We start from the raw sequence: 13,641 nt of genomic DNA, 5'->3' as shown, positions 1-13,641 counted from the left end.
GCTTCTGCTTGGCTCACTCTGTCTCAAGATGGGCACCTTTGGAACCCAGTAACCATGTTGTAAGGAAGCCCAGGCCACACAGAGAGGTCCCCTCGAACAGGAACCAAGGCCTTCCCCCAACAGCCAGCACTGATTCACCAACCATGTGATAGACAACTTCAAAAGTGGCTCCTCCGGACCCAGTCACACCTTTAGAAACTGCAGCCTTGGCCGACATTTTGACCAAAACTACATGAGAGCTGAGTCAGACCTACCCAGCCAAGCCACTCTCAGACTCCTGATCCATAGAAACAATGAAAGATAATAAAGGATTATTGTTGTTTTAAGTCACTAATACTTGGGATGATTTGTTATGCAGCATTAGCTAACTCTTGCAGCAGACTGGCTCATGAGGCTTAGGACAGAATGAGAATAAACATAGTCTGGGTCTCCAGGTGACCAAGCAGACACTGATGGAATCAGCAGTGATATGTGTCTGAGTCTATTTGGGCTTAGATATGGTGGCTTATAAACAGCAGGAATTTATTTCTCATCATTCTGGAGGCTGGAAAGTCCAACATCAAGTTACTAGCAGTTTGGCATCTGGTAAAATCTCACTTCCTGACTCATAGACAGCTGTCCTCTCACTGTGAACTCGCACGGCAGGAGGAGCAAGGGAGCCCTCTGGGGTCTCTTTTATGGGAACACTAATCTATTCACTAGACCTAGTCACCTCCCAGACGCTCCCCTGCTCCAAATACCATCACACTGGCAGTTAGGATTTCAGCATATGATTTTGGTGGTGGTGGGGTGGAGGGGAGAACAAAAACTTTCAGTCTATAGCAATACAGAAAGTGTTTCATACAGTCAGGATATATTAGGGTTGCCAAGAGGAAGGGTGGGTTAGAGATACGGTGACCATATTTTCCCAGTTCAAAATTGGGGCGATTAACTAATGGTAGCGCACTGCAGCTTGGAATTGGAAAAAAATATTTAGACCAGGGCTGACCAGAGCAGTCAGGCTGGTATGGGCACTTGGTGCAGAAGCTGTCCTGCCAGCTGGGGCTCGGTGTGATCTGTAATGCCCATCTGTAGTGATGAGACAGGAAGGAATGGGGCAGGGTGCAGCCAGTCAAGAAATAACACCGCAATTAACACCAGGGTGGTGGAAAATTCAACTTCCAACAGGACTTGAGGCCCAAGATGACAGGAGATTTGACTTCCAGTAGACCTTTAGCTTCATTATACCCTCATTGTAATATACGAGCATGCTAGATGGCTCCCACGGGCACCATGACAGTTCTGAGGCTGACCATAAAAGTGGGCGGTGGCCCAGTTTCTGGGAATCCCAGCTCTTCCCCAGAGTAGTTGGAACAATCCTACTGCTTGTTAGCATATGAAGTTACCGAGCCCATAAAAACTAACCCCCCCCTCCACACACCTTGTAGCCCCTCTCCTTCCTAAGTGAGACTGACGGCACTCTGTCTGCGGAGTGTGTATCAATTGAACACCCAACCCCCACACCTCGTGGCCTTTCTCTTGCCTTGTGAAACAGCCTGCACTCTGCCTATGGAGTATGTATCTTTCTGAATAAACCTACATTTACTCAACTGTGATTAGCTCTTGAATTCTTCCTGCAGCAAGCCAAGGACCTGCACTCGGCGGGGTTTGTCCTAGGGACTCAACCGAGACCTGGGACACGGCCATCCTCTCACCTCACATTCATTTTCCTGTATCAGTGACAGCTACTGTGATGGGGGAAAGTGACAACCGCATGAGTGTTTTCAGCCTTTGCCCTCTCCCCTGCCTGAGAGAGGACTTTACCTGGTCATCTTCCTCCCCTGCCCTCTTCCCAGGGAGGGTCGACAGGATCAGGAGGAAAGTGGAGTGAAGAAGGAGAAGGGGTGTGTGGCTAGAGCTGGAAGAGGGGTTTGGGAGACAGGAGTTTTGGAAAGGAGAGGTCCAGGATTGGATGTGGTATGTCAGAGAAATAAATGGGAGAGGAAAAGCAGGATTTTGAGAAATATTGTTCTGATTGCCTTCATAGTATTTGAGAATGCATCCAAATAACTTGAGTTATTTTGAAACATTTTTTGGTTGCCAGACTGAGTTTATCTGAAGGCAACCACTGTGAGTATGGACCATGTGGTAGATGGCTCGCGGGGTGCTGTGCTGTGATTTCACATCAGAGAGGAGCGGGGTATGGGGAGTGTGCTTAATCGCAGAGGAGATGGTTGGGTCAGCGACTGTGAGGGGAAGAGGCTGGAAGCCAAGGAAATGTTCATTTGTTCCAGGCTTGGAAGTCAGTGTGACTTACGGCTGGAGAATTTGGGCTGCCCCAGGCCAAGCTATGTCCAGATGTATGAAAGGCACCCAAAGGCTCAGATCTGTTTGTGGCATCACTGACCACTCCGGCTGTAACCCCCGGAGCGGCCCTGGGAGAGGAGGGGCTTGGTGGGAGTTTGACTGTCTGTCTTTCAAAACAGAGGGAGCTGGGCTGGAGGGAGAAACAGGAGCTTTGCTGGGCCCCTACTAGGAACTCAGAAGCAAAGACAAAGGGGAAATTTATCCTGAGAGGAAGGGGCTGTATATAGAGCTGCTTCAGTTGCCTGGAATTTCTCAAGGGCTTGTGAGCTCCCCAAGGGCAAGGGCTGGTTCTTATTTGTCCCTCAGACTTAACACCATCGCTGACAGTTTGTTATTGCTCCATAAACAGAAGAGGGAGGAAGGGAGGGAAGGAAGGAAAGCTGGTAGGTTCTGTGATCTCCCTTCAAAATTAATTGGCTACAATTAAGACATGATATTTTTTTCACTGAAATCTAATTTCTCCAGGAGGCAGAGTTGGTGTAGAAGACCCTGATATCATGTAGAGCACAGGGAACTATATTCAGTATCTTGTAGTAACCTGTGATGAAAAAGGCTATGATAACGAATATATGTATGTACATGTATGACTGAATTATTATGCTGTACAGCAGAAATTGACACATTGGAACTGACCGGACTTCAGTGAAAAACAAGAGACAAACGAACGAAAACGAAAACAAAACAAATCAAAAAAGACCCTGAAATCAGTCCTAAGTTTCTAGAGTTCTGGAGACCCTTTTGTCTCCTGTGACCCAGCGCTGCCTCCTCTCACGGTGAAGATGGAGTGACGGGGAAGCCACCTGCAACCCCACAGATCTGCAGGCCAATCCCTGCTCTGCCCCTGTAGCCATGGAAACTCAAGCTAGTGACTTAGATTCCTTACGAAAGTTTCAGTCTCCTGTACAAGAGGTCGGGAACTTGCTGCAACGAGGGTTAAATGGTATGTGTCCAAAAGGCCCCGACACAGCCCTTACACGTGGGCTCGGACGCTCAGTGTCCCTTCCTCGGTGGGTGGACTCAGTCCTGCTCACACTTTCTCTCTTCTAGCTGCCCTCCTGCACGGTCCTTCTCGTCTCTGGCCTCGTTCCCTCCTGACATCTTCCGGTCTTGGTTACTGCTCCCTGGTTCTATTTCCCCGCAGTATGTACCTCGCTCAACTCAGCCTCCTTGGTAGGACTGTGACAGTGTCCCTCCACGAGGCTCAGGCCATGGGAGATGAGGGGCCAGCACAGAGCCCAGAGATGAGCTGTAGAGATAGGGCTGTCCACTCGGTGGCTGCTGGAAGGTTAACACCCATCTCTTTCCAGCAGCTGCACACAGCCTGTTATTAAGGAAAAAAATAAATTAAAAATTTTAAACTGATGCTTCTCCAGTCCATGGCATTCCAAGGCTCCGTCTGAGCCACAAGAGAACCCCATCCTTCTCCAGCCTTCCACCTCACCTCTGCACCCCCAGCTTCAATGGCTTCCCAGTCATCAGCCCCCCTGACTCTGCCCTCCATCCTCTGCCTGAGCAGAGGACCAGCTCCAGCGACGGTGAGCTGCAGGTGGGCAGAAGCCTTGGTTTCTGCCGGCATGACCACTCTCATCTTCCCCAACCTCTGAAGGTGGGGGGCTTATGCAGGGTGCCCCAGCCCCTCTCTGGGCATCTAGACTGACCTCCGAGGAGCCTGCTTTTCCTGTAAGATTGCTGCCCACCAGCAGGTGGTAGGTCTGTGCCTGATTTGGAGGAAGACAACACGGGATGGGGTCAGCCTCTCCTGATGATGAGTATGCCACATTGTCAGGCAAAAACCCCAAGAGCCCAGGTGAGTGCAGAGGTCAGAGTGGACAGAGCACAGGGGCCATGCCCAAGGCTCACCCCCATGCAAGGGCTTCTGGGCCCTCTCCATCAGCGAGACACAAACCCTCAGGAATAGATCAGGGTCTGCTTTCTGTCCACCGTGGGGCACCAGAGCACCACAAGGAGAGCCTAGGGGACGCTGCCAGCGTGGCTCTGTCCAGGGTGAGGAGCCAGTGGCTTGGGGAGGAGCTGCTCCAAGATACCCTGGCAAGCCCTTGTCACATTCCAGAGCACCGAGGACCAAGAAGCCCCAGCCTGGCCAGAGGCATCCGGGCTGAAATCCAGCCCAGGCGCTTCCTCCCCTCTCCCCTACTTCCTCCCCTCTCCCCTACTTCCTCCCTTCTCTCTTCTCTTTCTGCATCTTGGGGCCAAAGGTTCAGCTGGAGCATCCATCTCCCTTCCCTGCAGAGGCTCTGTGCTGCAATGGGGGGAGAGTAGGGAAAGGGGTGGGTGTCGGCCGGGAGAGCTTTTTGCTTTGTTTAAGGTTGTTGGAGAACCAGATCTCTCTAAAATATGGGCTGAGCATCCCAAGTGCCCAGCGCTGTGCTAGCCACCCCCAGAATACAGAGATGAGGAGACCTGGTTTCTGCCCTGAGCGGCCATGTGCATCGAGGAGGGAGAAGACTGCTCACGGAAGGGTCCTTGACAGCCTCATTGGCTGGGCACCTAGAGGAGATCAAAAGAGGAGATATCACTGAGGCTTCCAAACCATTGTACCCCCTAGGCTGCACGGGACTGGGAGCCATATCTGCTGTTCATTGCCAGTGCTCAGCACAGCACCTGGCCCACAAGAGGAGATTACGGCACATTTGTTGAATTAATGAATAAATGAAATGAGGCAGTCCCAGAAGGCTTCTTGGAGGAAAGGGACTTTGAATAAGGCCTTGGAGGATGGGCAGGATTTGATAGGCCAGGCTAAAGGGAGCTTATGCTTGGCATCTGCAAACCTTGTAAAGAAAAACAAGAGAGGGGACTGGGCACAGAAGGGTTGCTTTGGACCAGGGCAGGAGGAACAGCTCCCCTGTTACTCTCAGGATACAGTGCAAGCCCCTAGCATCACTCACAAGCCCCTTCAAAGCTGGCTTTGCCTTCCAGGCAACTCAAGTCTGTATCCGAGGTCCTTAGAGTAAGACTCGTGCTGTCTCTCCTCCAGGCCCGTAAACATTCTCATCCCCTCTGGCAGGAAGGCCCTCCACCTCTGTTTCTACATCAGTGGCCTCTCCTCCCAGGGTCTTCCCTTCCGCAGTCAGGTTGGTCAGCCGTCCTAAGTGTGTCCACAGCACTCCATGCTTGCCCCACGCCAGCACTTATCACTGTCCAGTGGCCATGTACAAGTTGCCCCAGATTCCCCCAGAGACTGCCAACCACAATCAGAGGCGACTAACTACAACTTCATCAACGTGGGTGCCAACGTCAGAGGCGGCCAGCATCCAAGAAGCCGAAGGCGCAGCTGACAAAACAAAGGTGTGGTCCCAGGCACCCTTGACCTTAGCGCCCACAGATCGTTCCTTCTCCTCTCCAAGTGGAAGAGGCCGGGCTGAAATGGGCATGGCTTACCAGGCTTTTCCACAAAGCGTTAGCGATTTCTGATCGCGCTTGGCAAGCATCCTTGGTGGGTGCGGATTTCCCATTAGCCTGTACCTTGGACTTGGAGATCAAGTCTCATTCTTTGTGTCACCGACTAAGTGCCACACCAAGCACATGATAAGCTTAATAAACAATTGTTTATTTATTTGGTTAATTAATTGATCACACCCACTTCGAGAAGTTGTTGTCATAACTCCAGTCTCTGCCCCCAGTCCTGAATGGGCTGCAGGAAGGGGTACCCATGCCTAGAACATATGACCAGCATAGAATATAATACCAGAAGTAGGAAAAAGAAGGCTACTGCAGTAAATGAGAGACAAGTTTCCAAATAAACACTGTATGTCTGGAAGTAGAAAAGGCCTTAGAGAGCACCCAAGAGTGGTCCAAGCTCTTACTTTATGAGATGGGAAATTGAGACCAAGATATGGACATTATTTGTCCAAGTTCACAGGACATGTCTTGCATGTCAGACCCAGACCTTTGGCCTTGGTCTTTGAGGTTCAGCGTTCTCTCCACTATGGCAGGCTCTTTTCCTCAACCACCACTAAGTCTCTTCCCACAGCCTTTTGCCAAGAAGTAGCCTGGTGGAAAGATCACAGGCATTTGCCAGACCTGAGTTCAAATCCTGATTCTGCTACTGAATTGCCATTTGGCCTTGTCTAGCACTCAGATGAATCCCTTGTGACAGAGAGATCCAGCCCCCGCACAGGGGCCAGCGTGTGGCTTCCATGACACAGCGTCAGCAGAGAGCCCACACGGTGGCCCTCAGTCAGTGTCAGCTCTGCCCTTCTTCCTCCCAGCTCTTGCTTCTGTCCTTTCTCTGGCTCGTAGAAAATCATGAAGTCTACTTAGAAAGGCTCCTGGAGGTCCATAGGCCCATTTCCCTGCATGTATTCAGGGCCCATCCCTCCCACCTCTCCAAATCACCCCATCCTCCCTTCAGCATCTAAGGAAATAGCCAAGCCAGCAGACAAAGTTGGGGGGAAACCTTCTGTACGTGTAAGATCTAACCTGATGCTTCTCGCTGCAATTTAGGAGTGAAGCCATCTTCTCTATTTTGTCTTCCAGGAGGATGTCTTCCAGGAGGATTCCACTCCTTCCTTTTTCTGCTCTGCGTCTTTATTTATTCTTCACTGTCTTGCAAGATTTAGCCTCCTTTTCTCCTTCCCCAAGGCTTCAGGAGCCACCTCCACCCATTCTCTCCATCCTCCCCGTCCCTGTGATTCGCCTGTAGATGGCAGCTGATGTCTCCTGCACACAGGTCCCACGGGGACCCACCCCACCCCACCAAGACCCAGACATTGTCCCAGCCAAGCTCTTGGGGCCGCCTCTGGCGGAAAGCTTATCTCTGCCGCCCACATGACAGCTCCCGAGGCAGCCAGTCTGGGACAGAGCAGAAACAGAACAACGGAAGTGAGTCTGCAGGCGGGGCCCTGCCAGCTGTCTCACCCTGATGTCTGCTCGGGAACAAGTAAGAATCGAGGTTGCCTTCCTGGCTCCTCAGACAAAATACCAGTGATCCCCAGGGCCCCCACCCACTCTGCAAGATGGGTGCGACTAGCCCTCCTTGGCCCAGGCCCTCTTCCTGGGCAGCACTGACCCCTTGTCAGAAAAATTTCAGGGCAGGTCAAAGCAATCTTCCAAGAAAACAAGTCCTGTGCCGAGCAGGGCAGGATGGGCCAGAGGGTTTCCGTTTAACCCAAACGTTCAGACCGTGGACTAAACCTCACCAGTTAGGAGGGGAGTTCGGGGTGTTGTTTAGGGCAGCCTGTCTTTTCTTGTACTGACTGCCTCTTTGCTTCTTGTTGGCCTCACTCCCCCCTCCCCCTCCCCAAGTTGGGGAAGGTGGGGGATGGAGGGCAGGGAAGTAACCGATTGATTTGGCAGTGTCCCTGCCTTTCCGTCTCACTAGAAGACCTCACTGATGTTCCGGTGTTGGCCAGCCGGGGGAATGGCGCGACCTTGGCCCAACTTTGTCAAAGCACCTTCATTCCCATTCATTTTAGCTCCCTAGCAGCGCTGGATAGGGTGTAAGGTAGAGAGACAGGCCTCAGAGTTCACGGAGGTCAGCTGTCCCCAGGCTTAATGCCTGCCTAACCCTTGGCATCTTGGACCGTCCCCTTAGAAAGCATGCCTTCCTTGGATCCAGAGGACTTCCAGAAGCTTCCACACACTGGCCTCCTACTGAGGTTCCCTGGGGGCATGGACTCTGGCTCAAAATCTTGCTTTGCTCTGAGTGACTGTGGAAACTTGGGCAAGCTACTTAGCCTCTCTGTGCCTCAGTTTCCTTATCTGTAGCACAGGGCTGTTACAAGGACTAATTGATTGCTATTTAGAAAGTGTTTAGCACAGTGCCGGGTCCATAGTAAGAGCCATGTTGGTGTTTGCCCAGTGAGTTAATTCCAGTTCTGAGACACAGGATGGCCCAGATCCCAGCCCTTCCCCCAGGTGCGGTCAGTGTCCATGGCTCCCCGAATCTCTTCTTCTCCAGACTTTCTATTTGCTCAACAAATATTTATTGAACACTTACCATGTGCCTGTATGCTCGGCCTTGGGTTGGATACATGAACAGAACTAAATGGCCCCTGTGCTCATGGAATTTGCAGTAAATGCACAAATAAATACATCATTTCAAACTGTGCGGTGTGCCAGGAAGGAAGCAAAGAGCAGGGTGCTGGGCAAGAGGTTAACCAGGCAAAGTTACCTGCGGGCAGGAGGCTATGCGCCCCTCCATGGGGAAATGACACTGAGCCCAGACCTGAAGGATGAGAAGGAGTGGCTACAGGAGTTGGGGGATGGGGAAGAGCATTCTGGGCAGAGGGAGGAGGTGTGCCTTGGGGCAAGATGGAGTCTGACGTGTAGCAGAAATGAAGGAAAGCAACGTGGCTCGAGCCCAGGGAGTGGGGGTGTGAGAGAGGATGCTGAGAGTCAGGTAGAATGCGAGTTAGGATTTGAGATTGCCTCTCTCGTAGAATGTGATGCATGGAAGGGCTTTATGCGGTGAAGGGGCACAGCCCCATTTTGGTTTTTGGAACCCACTTTCGGACTGTGGTGTGGAGAGCGGCTGGGTAGCGAAGGGGTGGAAGGAGTGGTTAGAGGGGTACACAGTGATCGAAGCGGGAGGTGCTGGTGACCGGCTGGAGAAGCGGCTGTGGGTGCAGAGAAATGGGTCAAGTGGAGATGCGTTTCGAAAGTAGGGAGCAGGGTTTAGAAGCAGCATGTGTGAGAGAGCTTTCAGGCGGTTAAGAGGTGTTAAGCCGGGTGTGTTTCAAGGGGCTGGGAATGGGTGGCTGTGGGGGTAATGGGTTTGAAGGTGGTGTCGAGGATGCCTCTCCAAGTTGTGGCTGGGGCACCTGGGTGGATGAAGATGGAGAATGTAACATTTGCAAGCAGTCCTTTCTTCAACATTCTTAGACACTCTCGTCTGAATATGCTCCATTTTGCCTCTAATGAGGACCTGGAGTACTTGTCTTAGAACAAAATAGAGGACTCCTGAACACGGGTTCTTGTAAGCACAGATCACAAAATGACTGTTGCCTCTCTAATCTAAATCTACGCTTCCACCCCAAAGCATTCAGGGTCTGGTCCAGATGAATCTTGGCTCTGCCACTTACTAGCTGTGAGATCTTGAGAAAATTGTTTAAATCCCTCTGTGCCTTCACTTCCTCTTCTGCAAAGTGGAAACAAGAGGGGAGCACCTGCCCCGCTGGTTATTCTACAGATAGTCTAAGACTGTGGTGGGTGCGCTGGGAGTATAACCATTCGTAGGGTGAATGCTCATCCTTGCCAGCACTTCAAGTCACTGTAAGCTTATCATCCCCGAAAACCCTTCGAGCTTTCCTATACGTGCCACTTCTAAGCCCTACCTCCATTATTCTGGGCTCACGCACTTGTATTTTTAAACTCAAGTTCAGGGCCTGACACTGATCCCTGTTAAATCTCATTTTGTTAAATGCAGCCCTTGGCCCCAGCCCCTGTCAGTTTCCTTTTCATTGCAGTGAGAGAGAGGTCGTGTAATGCAGGCTGAGTTTATTTTAGGGGCGACAAGGGGCCCATGAATGGTGCTTCTGCCTGCTGGTTAGAGTCCCTGGCCTTGGAGACGAGGCAGGGGCAGGTCAGGGCCGAGATGGTGCTGGGGACACAGCGGAACTCTGCCTTGGCCTCAGGTTGGCCCAGCACAACCATCCTGGATGCCTTCTCCACAAGCCTTCCTCCCTAACTTCCTGAGGGTGGACAGGGCACCCATCAGGCTGAGAGCCCCCAGGGCCGTGCAGCCCAGGACTTCCTTTGCTTCTCCATTGGCTCTCCAAGCACCAATCGGGCTCTGTTCATGGACAGAGCAGAATTTGAAGGCCTGGCGCTTAGCAAAGGCCTGTGAAGAGAGCCAAACCTAGAAGCCCAGCGAAGCAATGACCCATTGATTCTGCAGTCCTTGCAGGCTCTGGGGGAGTGGAGAGTGGAGGGACACATCCGGACGCCAGGCGCGTGTGGCTGCCCTCCGGGCCAGGCACAACAACATGCCTTTGGTACGACTGGAAGGCTCACCCAGATTCCAGAACTGATGGGCGCCTTCGTCCAGGGCCTGCCACTAGCCTCTGTCTCCTGTTAATGCACTCTTTGTTCGCCGTGTATGCTGAGAGGTATTTTTCCAAATGGTAGATTCTAGGGAGAACTGAATTTCCCTCAGAAGCAGGCTTACAAGTAACTGGGAGGGTGGGGAGACAGGGGAAGGCCAATACTGTTACATTCTAAGGCTGGCAACCCACACGTTAACCCTGCTGGAGCAACTCACCAAGATGAGCATGAGAAAGAAATTCTAGAAGGTACCCTCTTTCCCAAGTATCTCATCCCTCGAGTAAACCCTGATTAATTTCCTCTGCCAATCTGCTGGTCTGGCTTGGAGAAGATTTGGGGGAGAGAGGGGCTGAGACAGGATAGAGAAGAAAAATGCAAACCCTTTGTATCTGTGGAGTGATTTGTATCTTTTCTAAGCATTTTTGCTTCTATGAGTTCAACCTTCAAGATGTGCTATTATTATATACCCATTCATCTGTCAGACTTTTAGTGAGAGCCTGTATGTGCCAGGCCACCTGCTAGGTGCTAAGAGGAATGTACTGATGAATTAGAACCGAAGGAGAGAAAAACCTCAGTCGGGGTGGGGTGGGGGACAGAATAAACAAATGATGAGGACTCAAGCTGGACAAAAAGAGTAATGGAGACCAAAGGAGTGTAACCCAGCAGGACCCTGGGGGGCCTTCCAGATTCAGACCCCTCCCCCATAGCCCCTGCTGCAGCTCCTCTCTGAAGTACTCAGATAATAGTATATCACGTGTATTTCCTGAGTTTTTCAGATGCTTAAAACCACCACCAAAGGGAAGAAATTAACTACTTGATGATCAAGAGTGATTGGCCCCACCCCCTAGATTAGGCATTCAGAGATTTTTACCCCCTGATAGGCAGGGTCAACGCCCCTACTCAGCCTGGAAGCAGTTTCAGAAGACGGACCTTCGCCCCTCTGCAACCCCATAACATTATGGGAGTAAAATCTCTGAGGGGAGAATGAGACAGGAAGGGGGCAGGGCACAGCCATTCAAGGAATGCCAAAGCAATTACATCAAAATGGTGACAGATTCAACCCCCAGGAGGCCTTGAGGTACAGGAGGAAGAGATTTAACTTCTAGCAGATCTTGAGCTTCATTATATGCCCATTGTAACATATGAGCATGGTGAATAACACGCCCCCAGGCACCGTGGCAGTCCCAGGGCTAGCCACAAAAGGTCACAGGGTGGGAAATGGCCACCTCCCTGGGAATCCCAGCCCCTTCTCCTTAGACTGGTCCTTCTACTTATTAGCATATGAAGCCACCAAGCCCATAAAAATCAGCAGCACGGCGCCTCGCGGCCGCCCCTCTCTCTCCTGCTTCGGAGAGACGGCCCACACTCTGCCTATGGAGTGTGTACCTACTTTTAATCTGAGCACCCACCCCCCACACCTCGTGGCCTTTCTCTTGCCTTTCAGTTCAATCTCTCTGAATAAATCTACCTTCACTCCAAAAAAAAAAAGAAAGAAAGAAAGAAAGAAAAGAAAAAGAATGAGCAGCCCCAGACCTTCCGGCACCTAGGGGTTGATAGTGTTGACCATACTGTTACCCCGACATCAACCAATCAGAGAACTGTGCACGAGCTGATCACCGACCCTGCGACCCCCCGCCCTTACCTGGCCTTTAAATATGCTTTGCTGAAAGCCTTCAGGGAGTTTGGGGTTCTCTTGGGCATGAGCCACCCTGTCCTCCTTGCTCGGCCCTGCAGTAAACCTTTCTCTGCTCCCAATTCTCCTTAGAATGGATGCTCTCCAGCAGAGAGCAGCCGGCATGGGGAAGGGCCTGGAAACCAGAGTGTATCGGGAAAAGATGAAGGAACTTTGTTGTTTGATCAGGAGATGAGTCTTGGAGACAAGGAACAGCCTCATTGTTATTTGAAGGACTATGAAGGATAGAAAGACAAAGTAGATGCTCCATGGGACTCCAGTGGGGAGACCGGGGGCCAGTCAGTGGAAGGGAAGTAACTGAGCTCAGAGAGAAAGAAAACATGTCACGTAATGCAGGGAAATCAATCAGGGTTTCCCCCTAGAGAGCATGTGGTACTGTCTGGAGACGACTGGCTGTCCCAGCTGGAGGGGGCTGTTAGCAGCATACAGTGGCTAGGAGAGGCCAGGGCACTGGCACACAGCCTACAGTGCACAGGACAGCCCCTCTACAAAGGGTTCTCCAGGCCCAGATGTCAGAAGCGCCGTGGTCAATGTCATGGATGTAGTGGAAAGAGAACAGGCTTTGGGTTCTAATCTCAAATCCCAGCAGTGCCGCTCACCAGCCTTGAGACCAAGGCAAGTTACTCAAGCTCTCTTGTGGTCCGTGTCCTCATCTGTGAAGTGGGGATCAGACTGAATTTTCAGGGCCAGGGTGCCATTGGGTGGGGCCTTTCCACGTAGTGTCAGTCAAGTGCCTGCTACAGGGGATGTGCCCCGATAGTGCCTGTTATTACAGCATGAAGAAGATTTTACTTCCTTCTAATCAGCAGGGATGCTGTGGAGGGTTTTCTGGAACAGGTGGGAAATTCTGCTATGGGATGTGTTGTCATGTGGTCCCCCCATTCCGGCATTTCTCAGGAGGAAGAGTCTGACATCTGTACCCCAGCCCAGCGCCGCCATGGGTCAGAGGGCTGGCACCCTGCTGGAAACCAAAGACCTGATGAGCGAGTCCTGATCAAAGTGGCACCACAGCCTCACTCCCTGCACCTTAAATGATGCCCCTACCCCTCCTTGTCCCACCACCTGGGCACTGTCCTTTAATGAAAGGTGGGAAACTGAAGAGGCCCCCCCCCCCAAAGTAATGCAAAGTATGCAAAGGTCAGAAGAGGACCCAGGAAGAGGAGCAATCTGCTTGGGAAGGGGAAGGCTGAGGGCGCACGGCACGCCCGGCGGCAGGGAGGTGTTGCGTGGGGATGCTGGCCCGCTGTTGTCGGCCTCCTGGGAGGCCAGCAGGAGGAAGAAGCATCGCTGGTAACAAGGGGAGGATGCAGCTCAGATGCTTCCTAGTTAAGAAAGCCAGGAGCCTGTGACGCGGGTTCCGCCACGAGTGGCTGCATCTCCTCTGCACTCTAGATGCCCCATCAGGAATCTCTGGGAAGAGTCCAAGGAAGGGGTGACCCACACCCGAGTGTCGGACTCACCGTCCTCCACACTAATCCTTCTGTGCCACCTAATTCCCTGTTGTCACTGCAGCCTGGAAGGTCTAAGACGTGGAGAAGAGACGGGAGAGGAAGAATGACAATGATAAACAGACCTCAGGCTAGAGGCAATGCATGTAT

General features: G+C 51.8%; 1 long non-coding RNA gene across 1 annotated transcript; it reads right to left on the bottom strand.

The window, feature by feature from the left end:
- Positions 1-322: 322 nt before the first annotated feature.
- On the bottom strand, positions 323-7,073 carry LOC105062209 (uncharacterized). The gene is made up of 3 exons (XR_834677.3): positions 6,787-7,073; positions 4,768-4,854; positions 323-3,667 (listed from the first exon to the last, which is right to left on the bottom strand). It is a non-coding gene; the product is annotated as an uncharacterized LOC105062209 (long non-coding RNA).
- Between the last annotated feature and the right edge of the window lie 6,568 nt (positions 7,074-13,641).

Source organism: Camelus bactrianus, chromosome 23, assembly GCF_048773025.1.
Source record: "Camelus bactrianus isolate YW-2024 breed Bactrian camel chromosome 23, ASM4877302v1, whole genome shotgun sequence".
Lineage (NCBI taxonomy): Eukaryota > Metazoa > Chordata > Mammalia > Artiodactyla > Camelidae > Camelus > Camelus bactrianus.
The sequence above is the reverse complement of the archived record's forward strand: the minus strand, read 5'-3'. Positions and strand labels throughout refer to the sequence as shown.